Raw genomic sequence first — 16561 nt, 5'->3', positions numbered from 1 at the left:
GTGGCAGTAACTGTAGTGTACTTTTTATAAAATTTTTTTAGAATTTTTTATTGATTCTTTGGGAATTTCATATCATGTACCTCAATCCCACTCATTTCCCAGACCTTCCATATCTACCCTTCACCCTTGTAACCTCCCTGCAAAAAGATAATAAAAAAAGAGAAAAGAATAAAAACCATCTGGCTGACCCTTCTGGCATGACCTGCTCTTCTACCAACCCAAGCCTTGTCTTATCTGTCACAGCTGTCGAATCTCCAGGTCCACTCTGCATGTGTGGTTCTGCTTCTCCATCTTTCCCACCTCTCCATCACCTCTTCATTCGTCTTAGTGGCTTTGGAAGCTGCGGTGTATCACACCGTATATCCTTTTCCCAAATAGCTTTGCTTGTTTACTTGCTAAAGGAAATAAACCTATAAAAGTATAAACTTAAAGGTGTATAGTGCTGGGCGGTGGTGGCACACGCCTTTAATCCCAGCACTTGGGAGGCAGAGGCAGGCGGATCTCTGTGAGTTCGAGGCCAGCCTGGTCTACAGAGCGAGATCCAGGAAAAGGCGCAAAAAGCTACACAGAGAAACCCTGTCTCGAAAAACCAAAAAAAATAAATAAATAAATAAATAAATAAATAAATAAATAAATAAATAAATAAATAAATAAAATTTAGAAGTGTATAGTAAAAAACTAAAGTACAGTCTGTTTACACTGCTATAGGAAATTTTTGTTTTCAACTATGTATTTTAGTAAAATTTCAAAGTTTTACTATTTTGCTTCTATTTATAATTTCTGTCATTTTACTTTTGTGATGTATTATTCAAGCATGTATAACATATTCCTATTTTGAAGTACAAAAAAAATCATGGCCTATTGATTTGAGGTTTCTAATCAATCATAATTTCCTTCTTTGTCTCCTTCTTCATCTCCTGGTTGTCCTGGATCTTGCTTTATAGAACAGGCTGGCCCCGAATTCACAGAGATCCACCTGCCTCTGCCTCTGGAGTGCTGAGATCAAACGTCTGAGCGACCAGCTAGTGCTCTTAACTGCTGCACCATCTCTCCTACCCTCTACTTCGTTTTTGAGACAGTGTCTCTCCATGAACCTAGAGCTCATCAATTAGGTTAGCCTGGTTGGTCAGTGAGCCCCAGGGCTCTTCCGATGCTCACCTCCCCAAAACTGAGATTATAAACACACACCATGATGCCTAGCTTTTCCTGTGGGTGATTCAACGGAAGTTCTCATGCTTTTGAGACAAACGGTATACTAACTTGAGCTATCTCTAGCTCCTGACCTTGAATTTTTGATCCTCCTGCCTTCCCAAATTGGGATTACAAGTGTAGGCCACCACATCTGGTTATGGGGTTCTGGGGATTTAACCCAGGGAGAGAGGCTTTGTTTATGCTAGGCTATGCTAGTGACTACTCTACCAACTGAGTTACAGCCCAGTTTTCACTGGGATGCCTGTGGAGACAAGCAGGATAGCCTCACTGGGTGTCAGGTTATCAGTAAGGACCCAGAGGTCCTCTCCAGCGACAGCCACACCCTGGGCTTCCTTATATAGTAACCAGACTTTTCTAAGAGAATCCACGCCAAAGGACCAAGCTTCTTGCTGATGGGACTCCCTTTTACTGGCTACAGGAAGTCAGCTCAGCCTGGGGAGGAGAGCAGAAGAGACATCATGTCCACACAGGAGGAATTGGGAGGGAGACATATTGCAGAGGGTGCACAAAGCAGGAGAGGAGATGTCTGCAGCCTTTAAACAATCTCCTGAGGCTTGTTTCCATCAACATTACTTTTTAAAAAATTTATTCATTTATTAAGAAATTTTTTATTCATGTAACACACCAACCACAGATCCCCCTCTCTTCCTTCCTCCTGCTCCCCTCCCAGTCTTCCCCCACCCCACCCCATTCCCTCCTCCAAAAAGGTAAAGCCTCCCATGAGGAGTCTGCAAAGCCTGGTTCATCCTATGGTGGAACACCTTGCACAGCCTTGATGCAGGGGGAGGGGCTTGGACTTGCCTCTGCTTTTTTGTTTTTTAACAAAAATGTTATGCGGCCAGGCAGTGGTGGCACAAACCTTTAATCCTAGCACTTGAAGCAAGAGACGCCAAAAGACACGGAAGAAGCAGGATGGGTGGTATGTGACAGAACATAGATTAGTAGGAATGGGTTAATTTAAGTTATAGGAGCTGGTTAAAAACAAGCCTAAGCTAAGGCAGAGCTTTTCTAATTAATATTAAGAACTGGCAGCCCAAAGGACAGTCCAACTACAGGTGTCAGAACACCTGGAACTGGAGTTAGCTGTGAGCTGCCAGGTGGGTGCTGGGAATTGAACACAGATCCTCTGGAAGAGCAGCCAATGCAGCTACTGAGCCATCTCTCCAGCTACTTTTTAGAGTAGCTTTAGCTTCCTAGCAATATTGAGCAGAAGACACCCAGGGTTCCCACATATCTACCTGGTTGCTTTTCTTGTGTGTGCAGAGTGCCTGTCTATCATGGACAAAGCCCTGAGTCCCACGATCCCTAGCACTACCAGAGTGCTTCATAGTGCATGTGTGTGTCCCTGCAAGTGGAGGCCCCAGGACAGCCTCAGGTGTCATCGTCGCTCAGGCACTGTCCCCTTTGTTTCTGTTTGGAGACGAGTCCTCTCACTGGCCTGGGACTCCTCAAGTCGGGCAGGCTGGCTGTCCAGGGATGGCTCTGCCCGCCTCCACCTCCCCAGCACTGGGATCAGTTACCAGCACTTACAATTCCCCTAACCCCTACCCCACCACACACACACAAAGACACACACACACACACACACACACACACACACACACACACACACACATATACAGACACACACACACAGACACACACACACACAAACATACACACACACACACACACAAAGACATACACACACAGACACACAAAAACCAGACACAGACACAGACACACACACAAAGACATACACACACACACACACACACACACACACACACACACACACACACACACTTTTTAGTCTAGGTTCTAGATGTGGAACTTGAGTCCACGTGCTTATCTGGGAAGCACTGAATCCTTTCACACTGGCCTCTTTTCTTTCACTTATCCATTGCATTGTGGTGAACTTTCCAAGCACTCCCCACCTCTCTCTAGAAAGTAGGGTCTTTGTATGTAACCCAAGCTAGCCTCAGACTTTTGGCAATCCCTTACTTCTGCCTCCTGAGTTTGAGGATTACAGTCCTGTACCACTATACCTGGCAGAAACTGCCTTGTGGATTTGTTTTTGTTGTTGTTTGGTTGTTTTTTTTCTTTTTGAAATAGAGTCTCACTGTGTTGCCCAGGTTGGCCTTGAACTACTGAATGCTCTGGATCCTCTTTCCTCTGCCTTCCAAGCAGCTGGGGCTCATTGCTCACTTCAGCATAAGACTGACATGGTTTTGTGCTTGCAAGAACCACACACTCTTCTTGATCTAGACTTTTTTTTTTTTTTTTTTTTTTTGATCTAGACTTTTTAATGAGGAACACCCTGAATGTTTGATACCGTCAAGGAAATTCTTTTTCTTTTCCTTTGTTTGATTTTTTTTTGAGACAGGATCTCTCTACATAGTCCTGGCTCTCCTAGAATTTGCTGTATAGACCAGGCTGGCCTCAAACTCAAAGTGATCCTCCTGCTTCTGGCTCTAGTGCTGGGATTAAAGGCAGGCATCCACCGCACCAGGCTAGGAAAATCTTAACCCCGGTAAATGTTCCATAAATTTTATTGTCTACCTGTATTTGGCAATGGTAGAAATTCTATTTAGGGAATTTGCCAATTTTTCCTTTTGTGGACAAATGCCATATTGATTTTTCTCTTTTTCCTCTGTTAAGGTGGGGCTTATTTTTGTTTGTTTGTTTATTGTTGTGTGTGTGCATGATGAAGGGGCCTGTGTGCCTCAGTATGTGAGTGGAGGTAAGAGGACCATCTCATGAAGTTGTCTGTCTGTCTGTCTGTCTTTGGTTTTGGTTTCTCAGCTGTGCCCTCTGAAGTGGGTGGGCATGACTAGTCCAGGGATCCTGTGTACATTATTTTTAGCTTCCTCTTCTGAAATGTTTCCTGAACCTTAGTGCTGGGCACATAAATACAGATGCTTCATTTAGGGATGAGTTCTCAGTCTCCTAGTCTCATCTGACCAGTCACCCATCTCTGCACTGAGTGCTCTCTACTACACAAAGAGGCTTCTCTGAGCAAGGCTGAGAGCAGCCCAGGTCTGCTGGTCCCAGCATAGGTGGGGTAGATAATTTCCAAGCACTACCCCATGCTACAGTAGCTAGTTGACAGAGGAAGGAAGGAGAACCATTTTTTAATTATTTATTTTGCATGTATGAGTGTTTTAGTGTTTCGCCGGCATATATGTTTGTGCCCACGGAGGCCAGAAGATGGTGTTGGATCCTCAGCAACTGGAGTTACTGATGGTCGTAAGCTGCCATGTGGTGTCAGAAATGGAACCCAGGTCCCCTGCAAGATCAAGGGCTGTAAAACACTTGAGCCGTCTCTTCAGTTCTGAGAATCATGCTTTATGGAGGATGTGGCCACTGATCGGTTTTCCATATTCCAGTGGACAGCCCTACACCCATGCAAGTATAGGCAGCACTAATTGGACTTAGTGTGTTATCAAAAAACAAAAGGAAGACATGAAGTTGGGAAGGCAGTGTGTGGAAAGGAATGTGGAGAGAAGAAATGGGGCTAGTTATGATCATATTTCATTGTATACATGTATGAAATTCTCAAAAATGATGGAGAAAAATAGTGATAATTAGGGCTGGTGAGAAGAGACTTGCCACCTGATAGCATTTAGGCATCTGTACTGGCCTGCCCTTAGGGTCCTGACAGAATATATATATATAAATACCTCAGCTGCAGCCACTAAGAGCACCTCCCGTGTGCATTCGCTACGATTCCTTATAAAAGGCGGGCCTTGTACACACACCTCCCTGTCTCTCTCTCTCTCCCTCCCTACCCCACCCCACTCACCCCCCTTTCTCTTTCCTTTCCTTGTCCCCAGGGACTGGTCTCCGCCCCTTCTCTCCCCTCCCCTCAATAAACCCCCTACCTGGGCCCTGCTGTATGGTGTGACTCCTTACCGCCACTTTTAAAATACACCACCAAGCCTGACAACCTGAACTTGAACCCTAGGACCCACGGGGTCCTTTTGTTGATAAATGCACACACTGATTTCTTTCCTTTTGATTGTTTAAATTTTGTGGTTATTATTATTGTTGTTGTTGTTATTTGTGTGTACATGATTTAGAGAGGGGGGCCACATAGCCACAACATGTGCATAGAGGTCAGAGAACAGACGCCGGCAGCCCACCGAAAAGGGCACGGGAGAAGGAAGCGTTTGCTTTTGCCTCCTTGTCCTCACGTTTGCTGGCAAGTCCATCTGTCCTGATGCTAAGGCATTCCTTCCCTGGCGTTAGAACCTACTTCTTCAGGATTCTGGAGTAGACTGAAGACCAGCTGAGATGTACAGTCAGCTACTGGATTCTTGGCCTTTCTGTCAGGACACGGCCATTGTTGGAGTAGCCGGGCCGCAGCCTGTAAGGCACTCCAATAAAACCTCTTTTTATTTGTGTGTATAGATCCACCTATTGGTTCTGTCCCTCTAGAGAACTCTGACCAATACAGCAGGGGTGATGGTTAGTTTTGTTTTGTTTTGAGACAGACTGGGTCTCTCGTAGCCCAGGCTGACCTCTAACTCACTGTGTAGTCCATGATGGCCTAGAACTTTCCACCCTCCTCCTGCCTCAGCCTGCCACCATCCTCATTGCCAAATCAGGGTTCCTGACACCCTTTACAGACACAGGAACAGGCCCCATTCTGCAAAGTGCGGTACCTGGGCCAGCACCCCCAGACATAAGTTGCTCGCTCACCCTATGGCAGCTAAGGTGATACCCAATATAACAATGTTCTCCCCGTAAATGAAGCTGATGGCTAGACTCTCTGGCATGGCCGGAGGCCTACACGAATGAATCCCCTTTACTGGGTCCCATTTCCTAAGGGTTTAGAAACCACCTACCGGGAGACAGCCACCAAAGACACTCCTCCCTTCGAGCAAGTTTCCTTTCTTTTGTTTGTTGTTTTTTGTTTTGTTTGTTAATGACACAATATCTAGCTGTCTCAAACTTAGTATCCTCCTGCCTCAGCCTCCCAAGTGCTGGGAAAATATCCCTATTGAATAGCCCTCCACTGTCCTTCCTCCTCAGCCTCTGTCATTATGGAGGGAGGGCTTCAATGTCAATAAAGGAATGGTCACCTTAGAAGTCCCTGGATGCCGGGCAGTGGTGGCGCACGCCTTTAATCCCAGCACTGGGAGGCAGAGCCAGCCGGATCTCTGTGAGGTCGAGGCCTGCCTGGTCTACAGAGTGAGATCCAGGACAGACACCAAAACTACACAGAGAAACCCTGTCTCAAAAAACCAAAAAAAAAAAAAAAAACAAAAACAGAAAAAAAGAAGTTCCTGGACAAAGTCTTTATAGTAAAGGTCAACTGATAGACTTCCTAGCCACTCCCCCATGACCACGCATCTGCTGTCAAGATGCTTAGTCATTCCGGGGCCTTAATCCTACATAATCCATGTGCCACGCAGCGTGATCACATAATCTACGTGCATGAGTGGGTGGCATAACTATGTAAGTCCATATACACATGTGCACGGGGGACGGGGAATCCATAAAAGCAGTTCCCACATACCCTTCCCTCCTCTCCCTGCACGATCTTTCCATAAGCCTAAGCACATCCCCTCTGTTCCCCTTCCCCTAATAAACTCTTATAGTGGGTTTTGTTGTGCCTCGTGGCTTTTCTCACACAGTAAACAGCACCACTTAATAAATAACACTGTGCCGCTCAATAAATAACACCAGCCTTGCAGCCATAGGCTCATGTAGCCATCAGGCCACAAATCCGGGTGAGCAGCTCGGGGGGGGGGGGGGGGGGGGGGGGGGGGGGCTGAGGTTGTCAATAATGGAGGCAGCCAGTAGGCTCTTGAAGACCATCAGAGCCAGCCAGGGTGTGTCAAAGGAACTGACTGCTCCCAGGGGGACCAGGGAACTAGCTGTAGGCACAGATGCTGGCTAAGCGGGAGAGTGACAATACCTGTGACACTGGCCGTGCCTACTCCCCAGGTGAAACTAACCCCCTCAGGCATGATGAGAGCTCCCTCCAGCACATACTGGCATCTGAGAAACTGCTGTGAGTCTGAGGAGAATGGCTACATTCTGAGTACAGGACAGAAGTAAGTGATAAAGCATTTGCGGGCCTGGGAATGTGGCTCAGTTGATAGAGTGCTTACCTGGCATTTGTGGAATCCTGAGTGGCTTTCCAGTTCAGCATAAACCAGGCAGCACTCAAGAGGTGGAGGCAGAAGGATCACTACAGGTTTGAGGCTAGCCTGGTCTACATAGTGAGTTCTAGTCCAGCCAGGACTATGTAATGGGATTCTGTCTCAATGTTGCACAGGGTTGTCTTCATCAGTGGGGCTTGATGGCAACTGTTGCAATGCCCTCACGGAATCGCAGGTAGGGCTAGAGGGCCTTCAGCCTCATAGCTGTTGTGCCCGGGTCGCAAGACCCCCAAGCAAGACCACCACAGAGCCATTATCTGATGCAAGCACACAGAGGTTTTTATTAACAAAACAAGCAAACTTGGTCCGCATCCAACATCCCACACAGCGGGTGGAGGAGAACGGCCCCAAGCACTCACTTTAAGGGGTTTATATAGGAAAAGTTTACATGCAGCTTGGGATTGGACGAGGGGGCCAGGGGTGAGGTAAGCCTAAGGTTACTAATTGCTAATAGGATTCAGGGTATCTATAGAGACATAAATTTTTATTCCCTATGTCCTGTTTTTGTTGACACATTCAGATTTATTGTTGCACTCCTACTCTCCTCTAAGGTCAACTTCTGGTCAGTTGAGTCCATTACTCCCACTATCTTGTTTTGTGCCCCGGCCAGCGGGGTGTCAAAGGGGGGCGACCCACCTGCGGGAGAGAATGAAAGGGACGGGGGAGACAGGAAAGAAGACAGCAAGACAAGTTTCTGATCAAGCTGCAAATTTTATTCTCCTCAGCAAGGCTTATATAGCATGGGAGGGGGAGGGGGCAGGAAGGAAGGAAGGAAGGAAGGAAGGAAGGAAGGAAGGAAGGGGTGCACGACGTGCCGTACGTGCAGGTAAAGGGAGACGTGCAAGTCGTGAGGGTGTTGTGCTAGGTGGTAAGGTCACTGGTCAGGGCCCATTGTTCTGTTGCTACGCTACCTGACCTGCCTGACCTGTTCTTTATCTTGGGGGGCATCTGGTTTAGGGCAGGGGCTTGTTCTCTGGCCTAGCTAGTACTTTTCCATGGTCCATGTTTGGTCCCTGACAGTTTTGCCAAGTCCAGGATACATAGATTTATTGTCCCAGCCTTAAGTTCGACTTCTGATCACTTCTAAAACTGCTGGTCAGCAAATACCTTTGGAGGAGGGGAGGGAAGCATCTCCCAAGACGGCTGCCGATTTCTCCCTTTCAGTAGCCGCTCCTCCTAAGCAGTTGGATGCAATTCTACCCTAATTGCAGGGTGGCCTCGGGCAGCGGGTAGAGGATATAGGTGGGGAAGGACTAGAGGAGGGGACTCCATCTACATGACCATGATGGAGTTATCATCCATATTGGATGCAGACCTTCCACCGCGGCTGTCTGTAACCCCTCACCTACTGCTCTGTAACTAAGCCTAATAAATTCATTGATTCCCAGGATGAATTTGGTAGAATCCTACCAAAAGGGTAGGATTGTACGTGGGAACCTAGGAGGAGGGCCAGAAGTTATTTTTGTCTCCCTCAGGGAAGAAATGTTAACAACCTTCAAACAAACAAACAAACAAACAAAACCTGGTGCTGACAACACGGTTAAGAGCATTGACTGCTCTTCCAGAGGTCCTGAGTTCAGTTGCCAGCACCCACATGGTGACTCACAACCTCCTGTAATGAGATCTGGTGCCCTCTTCTGACATGCAGGTACACATGCAGAGCACTCATATATAAAATATAAATAAGTAAAAATAATAATAATAATAATAATAATAATAATAATAATAATAATAAGGCTGGAGAGATGGCACAGCGCTTAGGACATGAGTTTGATTCCCGGCACCCATATGGTAGTTCATATTCAATCATTTGGAACTCCATTTCCCCTACAATTACTGGGGATCCAATGCCCTCTTCTGTACTCTGCAGGGAACCAAGCACTTACGGTACACAGACATATCTCCAGGCAAAACACACATGTCAAATAAATCTTTACAGGGTTTCTCTGCGTGGCCTTGTCTATCCTGGAACTTACTGTATAGACTAGGATCGACTCGAACTCACAGAGATCTGCCTGCCTCTATCTCCCAAGTGTTGGGACCAAAAGTGTATACCACCATGCTCAGCTGTAAAAATAAATAAATCTTAAAAAAAAAAAAGGTCTGGCTGGGCAGTGGTGGCACACACCTTTAATTCCAGCACTTGTGAGGCAGAGTCAGGTGGATCTCCGTGAGTTTGAGGCCAGCCTGGTCTATAAAGCGAGATCCAGGACAGGCACCAAAACTACATAGAGAAACCCTGTCTCGGAAAAAAAAAAAAAGTCAGGTGGTGGTGGCACACACCTTTAATCCCAGCACTCAGGAGGCAGAGGCAGGCAGATCTCTGAGTTCAAGGCCAGCTTGGTCTACATATATAGTGGATTCTAGGCCAGCCAGAGCTCCATAATGAGACCCTGGGTAGTCAGACTTTTCTGTCCCATCAGCTTTTTGCTCCCCAATAATCACAAGAGGCTTAATATTAATTATAAACACCCAGCCAATAGCTCAGGTGTGAGGGCCCACAGAGACCCAGCTTGTGGCTTGTTTTCATCTTGACTCAAGGTCAGAGAGTCTGAGCTTGTTTTCCCCTGCAAGGCTGCATAATAGGATGTTTTGGCTAAAGGCATGGTTATCAGGTATCTTATACCTCAAGGTCCATTTACAGGATGCTTTGCCATAAGGCGTGGTCACCAGATGTCTTGAGCACTTGAGCACTAAGGAACTGTTTACACTTGATTGTACTTTGTACCTTGAACCGTGATATCCTTGAAAGGGGGAAGATCTTTTTGCCCACCCCCCCCCCCCCCCCCCCCCCCCCCCGTTGCTTTGGGTATATAAAGATTGTGAGTAATAAAACTCAGGGTCTTCGGTATTGACCCAGAGCCCTCCCGAAGCTATCCTGTATCTCTGTCTTTTTCTTCATCTACATCTATATTTCATAGCTATCATTTCCCAATTCCACACTCCCCCATTCAACAGGTCAAGTGAGATTCAACACTCAGGCTTATTACTAGCTGACTGTTGCATTTTAAATTAACCCATATCTCTTATCTACTCTCTGCCACGTGGCTATACCTTCTTTCAACACAGCATACTCATCTTCTCTCTGCATCTCCCACGACTCCCAATACTCCGTCCATTGCAACGTGTTGTTGGTCTGGTTCAAGGCCTCTGGCTTCTGCTACACTATCTATACTGGACCATCACCAAGATTCCTCTCAGATGTCCTGCTGTTGCTGAGTCATGAAGATCCTGTGGCTATGGTGCCACTGGACCAGTCCCTTCATGACATCCAGCAGCTCATAGATGGGGTAGATCTTGGGGTGGGCCAACTCAAAGTCCCAGATCTGGGCCTGGGTGGTAGCTGAGTTGGTCAGCCTGGGAGTATCCACTAAGCCTCCCCACTTGGCTGGGAGAGGGCCAGCTCTCCAACTCCCATGCCACTGGGCCAGCTCTCTGAACCACCAGGCGAAGGTTTTGGGGCAGATCTCCCACTGCCAGTGAGGGGGCCGGGCCTGTTCAGCAGCAAACAGAAATCAACATGGCTTCAGGTGGCAGCCCAGACCACTGACATCTGCATGGCCTTTGGTGGTAACACGGGTCATAGACATCAACACAGACTCTAGCTGCTGTAGGGCCAGGGACCCAGACATGCCCCTTAGTGGCAGCATGACCCCAGACATCAACATGACCTCAGGTGGCAGCCTGGATGGCCCTTGGTGGCAACAAGGGCCATGGACATCAACACAGATCCCGGCTGTGGTAGAGTCATGAACCCAGACATGTCCCTCAGTGAAGTCCGGGCTGGACATCACCATGACCTCGGGGGCAGCTCAGGCTCCTCATATCAGCCTGTTACTACTGTCAGGCCCCCAGTTCCACCTCTCCACAGCCCACAAACTGCTCCCCTTCTCTCTTTCCCATCTTTCCATCACATATTTGTTCACTGTAGTGGCACCCACCATCTCTGCTCTGAGGCCCAGGGCGGGTGCTTGGGTGTCTTCCAGCCAACCCTGAATGTAATGTACTTTTAAATATTATATCTGACATTGCTGATTACAAGTTGAGAAAAGATTAACCAATTTATCTTCTTGGAAAGGATTAGATGATAAAATCCATTATAGTTTCTCATAGCTAGAGCTATGTTATACTTTATTCCATAGAGTATTTTCATGAAAAGTTTGGTTTTATTTTGAAAAAAAATCATTTTTCTTTAACATTGTGTGGAAATATTGCTGATTGTGTTGAAGCTGATTCAAGGTCGTGGCTGATAACCAAGGTAATTCCACCTTGTATTTTGGAAAGACAATAAGATCCTCATATTTCCTCAATTCTTATCATGCCTTGAGTACCACTTTAATAGATATGTGATAATTAAAAAGCACTTCTTTGCAAAGAAATTCTCCTGTTTCCACAGAAGCAATATTCTAAAGTTCACGCATACTATAGTAGCATATTTTCCATGTGGAGACATGTGATTATTTTATAAAATTATACAATAATTATTTCCATGTACCTCTGTTTCTTAGGTCCCCTCCACACTTCTAAGGCTCTGTATCTACATGTCTTTTATATCATGAACAAGTCTAAATCCCTTTTACTTATCAATTTGAAGGTGAAATTTCTGTCTTATTTGTGGTGTGAGAGTTTCTCTGACTTCAATGGAACGCAGGCTTTGAAGGTTTTTAGTGATCATTTGGGCTTTTCTGTGACTCTGCATGTCTGGTTTATAGGCATTCTCATTTCTGCTCACAGGCAGCTGCTGGATTTTGAGTGGGCATTCTCCTTCTAAGCCGGTGGCCCTTTAGGAAGTTGAGGGATACTCTCTCTGGGATGCTTTCCTGAAAACTGCATATATTATAGGAAGGTAACAGTTGATAAGTAGAAAAATAAAGCAATTTATTGTTTGTGAGACTGGGTCTTCATTGTAGTTACTGTTTAGCACTTTCTTTAGCAGTTAGGCTCCTGCCACACCGCTCTGACATGGTCTAGGCTCCTGCCACACTGCTCTGACGTGATCAAGGCTCCTGCCACACAACTCTGACGTGATCCAGGCTCCTGCCACACTGCTCTGACATGGTCTAGGCTCCTGCCACATGGTTCTGACATGGTCTAGGCTCCTGCCACACAGTTCTGACGTGATCTAGGCTCCTGTCACACTGCTTTGAAGTGGTCTAGCCTCCTGTCACACTGCTCTGACATGGTCTAGGCTCCTGCCACACTGTTCTGACTTGGTCTAGGCTCCTGCCACACTGCTCTGACCATGGTCTAGGCTCCTGCCACACTGCTCTGAAGTGGTCTAGGCTCCTGCCACACTGTTCTGATGTGGTCTAGCCTCCTGCCACACTGCTCTGATGTGGTCTAGGCTCCTGAAACTGCTCTGACATGGTCTAACCTCCTGCCACACTGCTCTGACATGGACTAGGCTCCTGTCACACTGCTCTGACGTGGTCTATCCTCCTGCCACACTGCTCTGGAGTGGTCTAGTCTTCTGCCACACCGCTCTGACATGGTCTAGGCTCCTGCCACACTGCTCTGACTTGGTCTATCCTCCTGCCACACTGCTCTGAAGTGGTCTAGGCTCCTGCCATACTGCTCTGACTTGGTCTAGGCTCCTGCCACACTGCTCTGACGTGGTCTGAGTATGGGGTTCACAGCAGCTGAGGCACTTGGGAACTTCCCCTGTAACAATTCTCTGCACTCGTGGGAGGGTTAAGAGGGAAATGGAGAACACTGATTTATATTATGAAAAGAGCATCTGCTTCAGTGTAGGTGGAGGCCAAGTGAGGAAAAAAATGTTCACTCCAGCATAACGAGCAGTTGAGGGCCCGGCCTTTTGTCACCGCAACAACGCTGTCGTCTGCCAGGTTCATGGCTGAGAATTGTGCAGTAGGGTTACACGAAGGACAAAAATATCTTCATAATGTTTTCCGTTTATGAATGTGTGTTGAGCTTCTTCATAGCTGTTCTTGGTTGAATTCTGCCTGTGGGCCACGGGTTGGGCACACATACATGAAAACACTCCAAAAATTAAAGCATAAGAAACATTGTGTTATTGGAGAAAAGCAAATCGTCTAGAAATGTTAACCTTTACATGATTACATTTGTTCTGGACTTGCCTCTATTTCATGTATGCTGTTATATTGTGCTAATTCTTTCTAAAGACAAAGAACATGTGTATGCCTGCACGCACACACACACACACACACACACACACACACACACACACACACACACCATAAGAAGCAGAGGTAGTTCATATCTATCGCATTAGCCTTCCACGTTATCTATGATATTAGTCTTTGCTGTTGTTAAGACAACCTGAGTGTTTTCATTTGATTCTTTACTCTCAAGACAAGCTCCTTTCAAAAATAACCATGTCAAATAAGTAAAACAAGCATGACTTACTTTAGTTAAACATTAGATAGAGTGCAAGGTACCAGACCCTGATAAGAGAAGAATGCGGATCTGGCTTTCCAAGTGAGAAGCGTTAAGGAGGTCCAGCTTGCTTTGTAAATAGCAACCAGTATCAGCACGTGTGCTAAGATACAATGGCAGGCTCCACTGGCTGCTAATAACCTTCTATTTCTATTCTATTTCCACTCAAATTTTCATAGAAACCAACCTTAAAAGAGTAAATGGAAGCCGGGCGGTGGTGGCGCACGCCTTTAATCCCAGCACTCAGGAGGCAGAGGCCAGCGGATCTCTGTGAGTTCGAGGCCAGCCAGGGCTACCAAGTGAGTTCCAGGAAAGGCGCAAAGCTACACAGAGAAACCCTGTCTCGAAAAACCAAAAAAAAAAAAAAAAAAAAAAGAGTAAATGGAAAAGAATATTCAGTTTTTGAAGTAGATAAATCAATAGAGTAAACTAGATAAATAAGGGTTTAAACATTAAAAATAAATAAACTCGATAAATAAATCAGGGTTTAAATATTCTCCAGAAAATGCCTCTTAGCTAACTGCGTGGACTTTCATGTGAAAATCTATCATTTTCTTTACCCCAGTAGACAACCGAGGTCACTAGGGTTGTTACCTCCCTGCCTCTTAGTTTCTGAGCACGCACAGTCTTCCTCTCCCACCGGCCATGAGTTGTACACAGCTCATGTGCTGAAACTTGACACTTAGATATATCTAGAAACCTAGAGAGTCCACAGAAGCCTTAGAAATTCCCAGTCTTGCCTGGGGAATTTTCTGAGTTTATGGATCCACAGGACCCTTCCTATTCCTGGGTCTCCACAGAGTCCGCTTAACCCGAGGCTGGCAGGGACAGGAGTCTACCCAGACTTGCAGAACCCTTGGGTACAGGCGACAATATGGGTCCCTACCTTACACAGTCGGGAACTCGGCTTCTCAGTTCTAAAAACTTGCTGAAAATAATCCTGAGTTCCGAGGCACTTGCTGGAGGGAATGTTATGATTGATTTGTTCTAGAAACTCTACTGGAATTTGTGGGGTGTCGCGGAGGGGACTCAATAGACCCACCTGTTTGGATGGGTTTAAATCTGGATCTTCTGTGTTGGGAGTACAGTCCAGGGACTGAAGTTCCTGCTGCACAAGTGTAAGGACTGCAGTTTGTGTCTTCCGTACCCATGTACATGCCTGCAGTGCTTCAGAAGACAGAGGGGGACCCTCAGGGTGAGCTGCCTAGCTAGACAACCCAAGATCTGTGAGCTCCACGCTCCACAACTTAATTTGCCCAATATCCAAAGTCCATGCCCAGTGAACTCTTCAGGTTATCTCTCTCTCTCTCTCTCTCTCTCTCTCTCTCTCTCTCTCTCTCCCTCCCTCCCTGCCTCCCACATCCACACCCAGGGATTTGTAGACTCTACCATACCATTGAGCTACATTTCATTAGTTCATTCTTAAATGCAAATTGCATAAATTTCTCAGCAACCCTGAAAACCAGAATGCAGAAAGAATAATAACTTTTAATACTTATGGGAAAATGACCGTTTACCTGAAACTCTGCTCTTAAACAGACTATCAGTTCAGTATAGGGATGTCATGGTTAGATACTCAATGTCTTAACTTTTTTCTTTTTGGTGTCTTTTTTTGTTTCAAGCTTGCAAAGGATTTTATTTATTAAAATGAGGAGTAACCTAAACATGGGATGACATGGGCTTAGATATCAGGAGATTTAGCACAGGAGAGAAGAAAATGTGCTGGTTGCTGGATAAAGGGAGGCCCAGAATGACAGCCAGCCTAGAGAGCCATGCAGATCAGCACAGAGAAACTCGTCTTCAAGAAAAACAATAGTCTGCCGATGTTTGAATGATTTTTCCTTCTCCCGAAGGCTTCAGGATGGTGGATCCATATGAATCCTGGCAGAGAATCAGGTACCAAACTGAGCTAGTGTGCATCTCAGTGAACCAAGAGTATATTGATGCCTGGGTGTTTCTATCTGATGGCACACAGCTTTAACTTGGAACAGTGCAGGCTGGGGCTGTAGTTCAGTGGTAGAGTGCTTTTCTAGCATATGTGAGGCCCTGGCACTATTTCGGTTTCAACATCACAGTTCAAAGCTGTTTACATGAGCTTGAACATATGGTCACATTTTAAAGGAAATAATTCAAGTCTGTCTTCTGTCAAGACCTTATGTTTTGTTCCTGCTTTTTTTCCCAACATGCTTGAGTCAGTTTTAATCTTTCAGAATTTTTTTTTTTTTTTTTTTTTTTGGTTTTTCGAGACAGGGTTTCTCTGTGTAGCTTTGCGCCTTTCCTGGAACTCACTTTGGAGACCAGGCTGGCCTCGAACTCACAGAGATCCGCCTGGCTCTGCCTCCCGAGTGCTGGGATTAAAGGCGTGCGCCACCACCGCCCGGCCAATCTTTCAGAATTTTGCTCAGTCATCAACACTTGGTTTAATCTGTAGAAAGAACATGTCTACAGCCATCACTTTACATTAACTTCCTCTGCTTCCTTTTCTTTATAAGACACATGAATTCCCAAAGTGACAACATTTGAGTCTTTGTATATGTGTATGTTTTGTAGTTGGTCCTGTGTTCATCCCAGAACTTAGGACATTCTATGGCATCTGGTTAAGTATTTTTAAACATCATAGAATGAAAGAACCCAGACGGTGGTGAGTTTGGATGGAGCAGAATCTGTTTCATTCATCATTTTATGTCCAGTCCCTTGCCAAGTGTCTGCAGGTCTAGCTCTTCCAGAAGCAATGCTGGTTGAATGAGAAAAATAGATAAATGAAATCCAGGATGAGTTCT

Source organism: Peromyscus californicus, unplaced genomic scaffold, assembly GCF_007827085.1.
Source record: "Peromyscus californicus insignis strain IS unplaced genomic scaffold, ASM782708v3 Scaffold_17__1_contigs__length_78620276, whole genome shotgun sequence".
Lineage (NCBI taxonomy): Eukaryota > Metazoa > Chordata > Mammalia > Rodentia > Cricetidae > Peromyscus > Peromyscus californicus.
Note: the sequence above shows the minus strand (reverse complement) of the source record.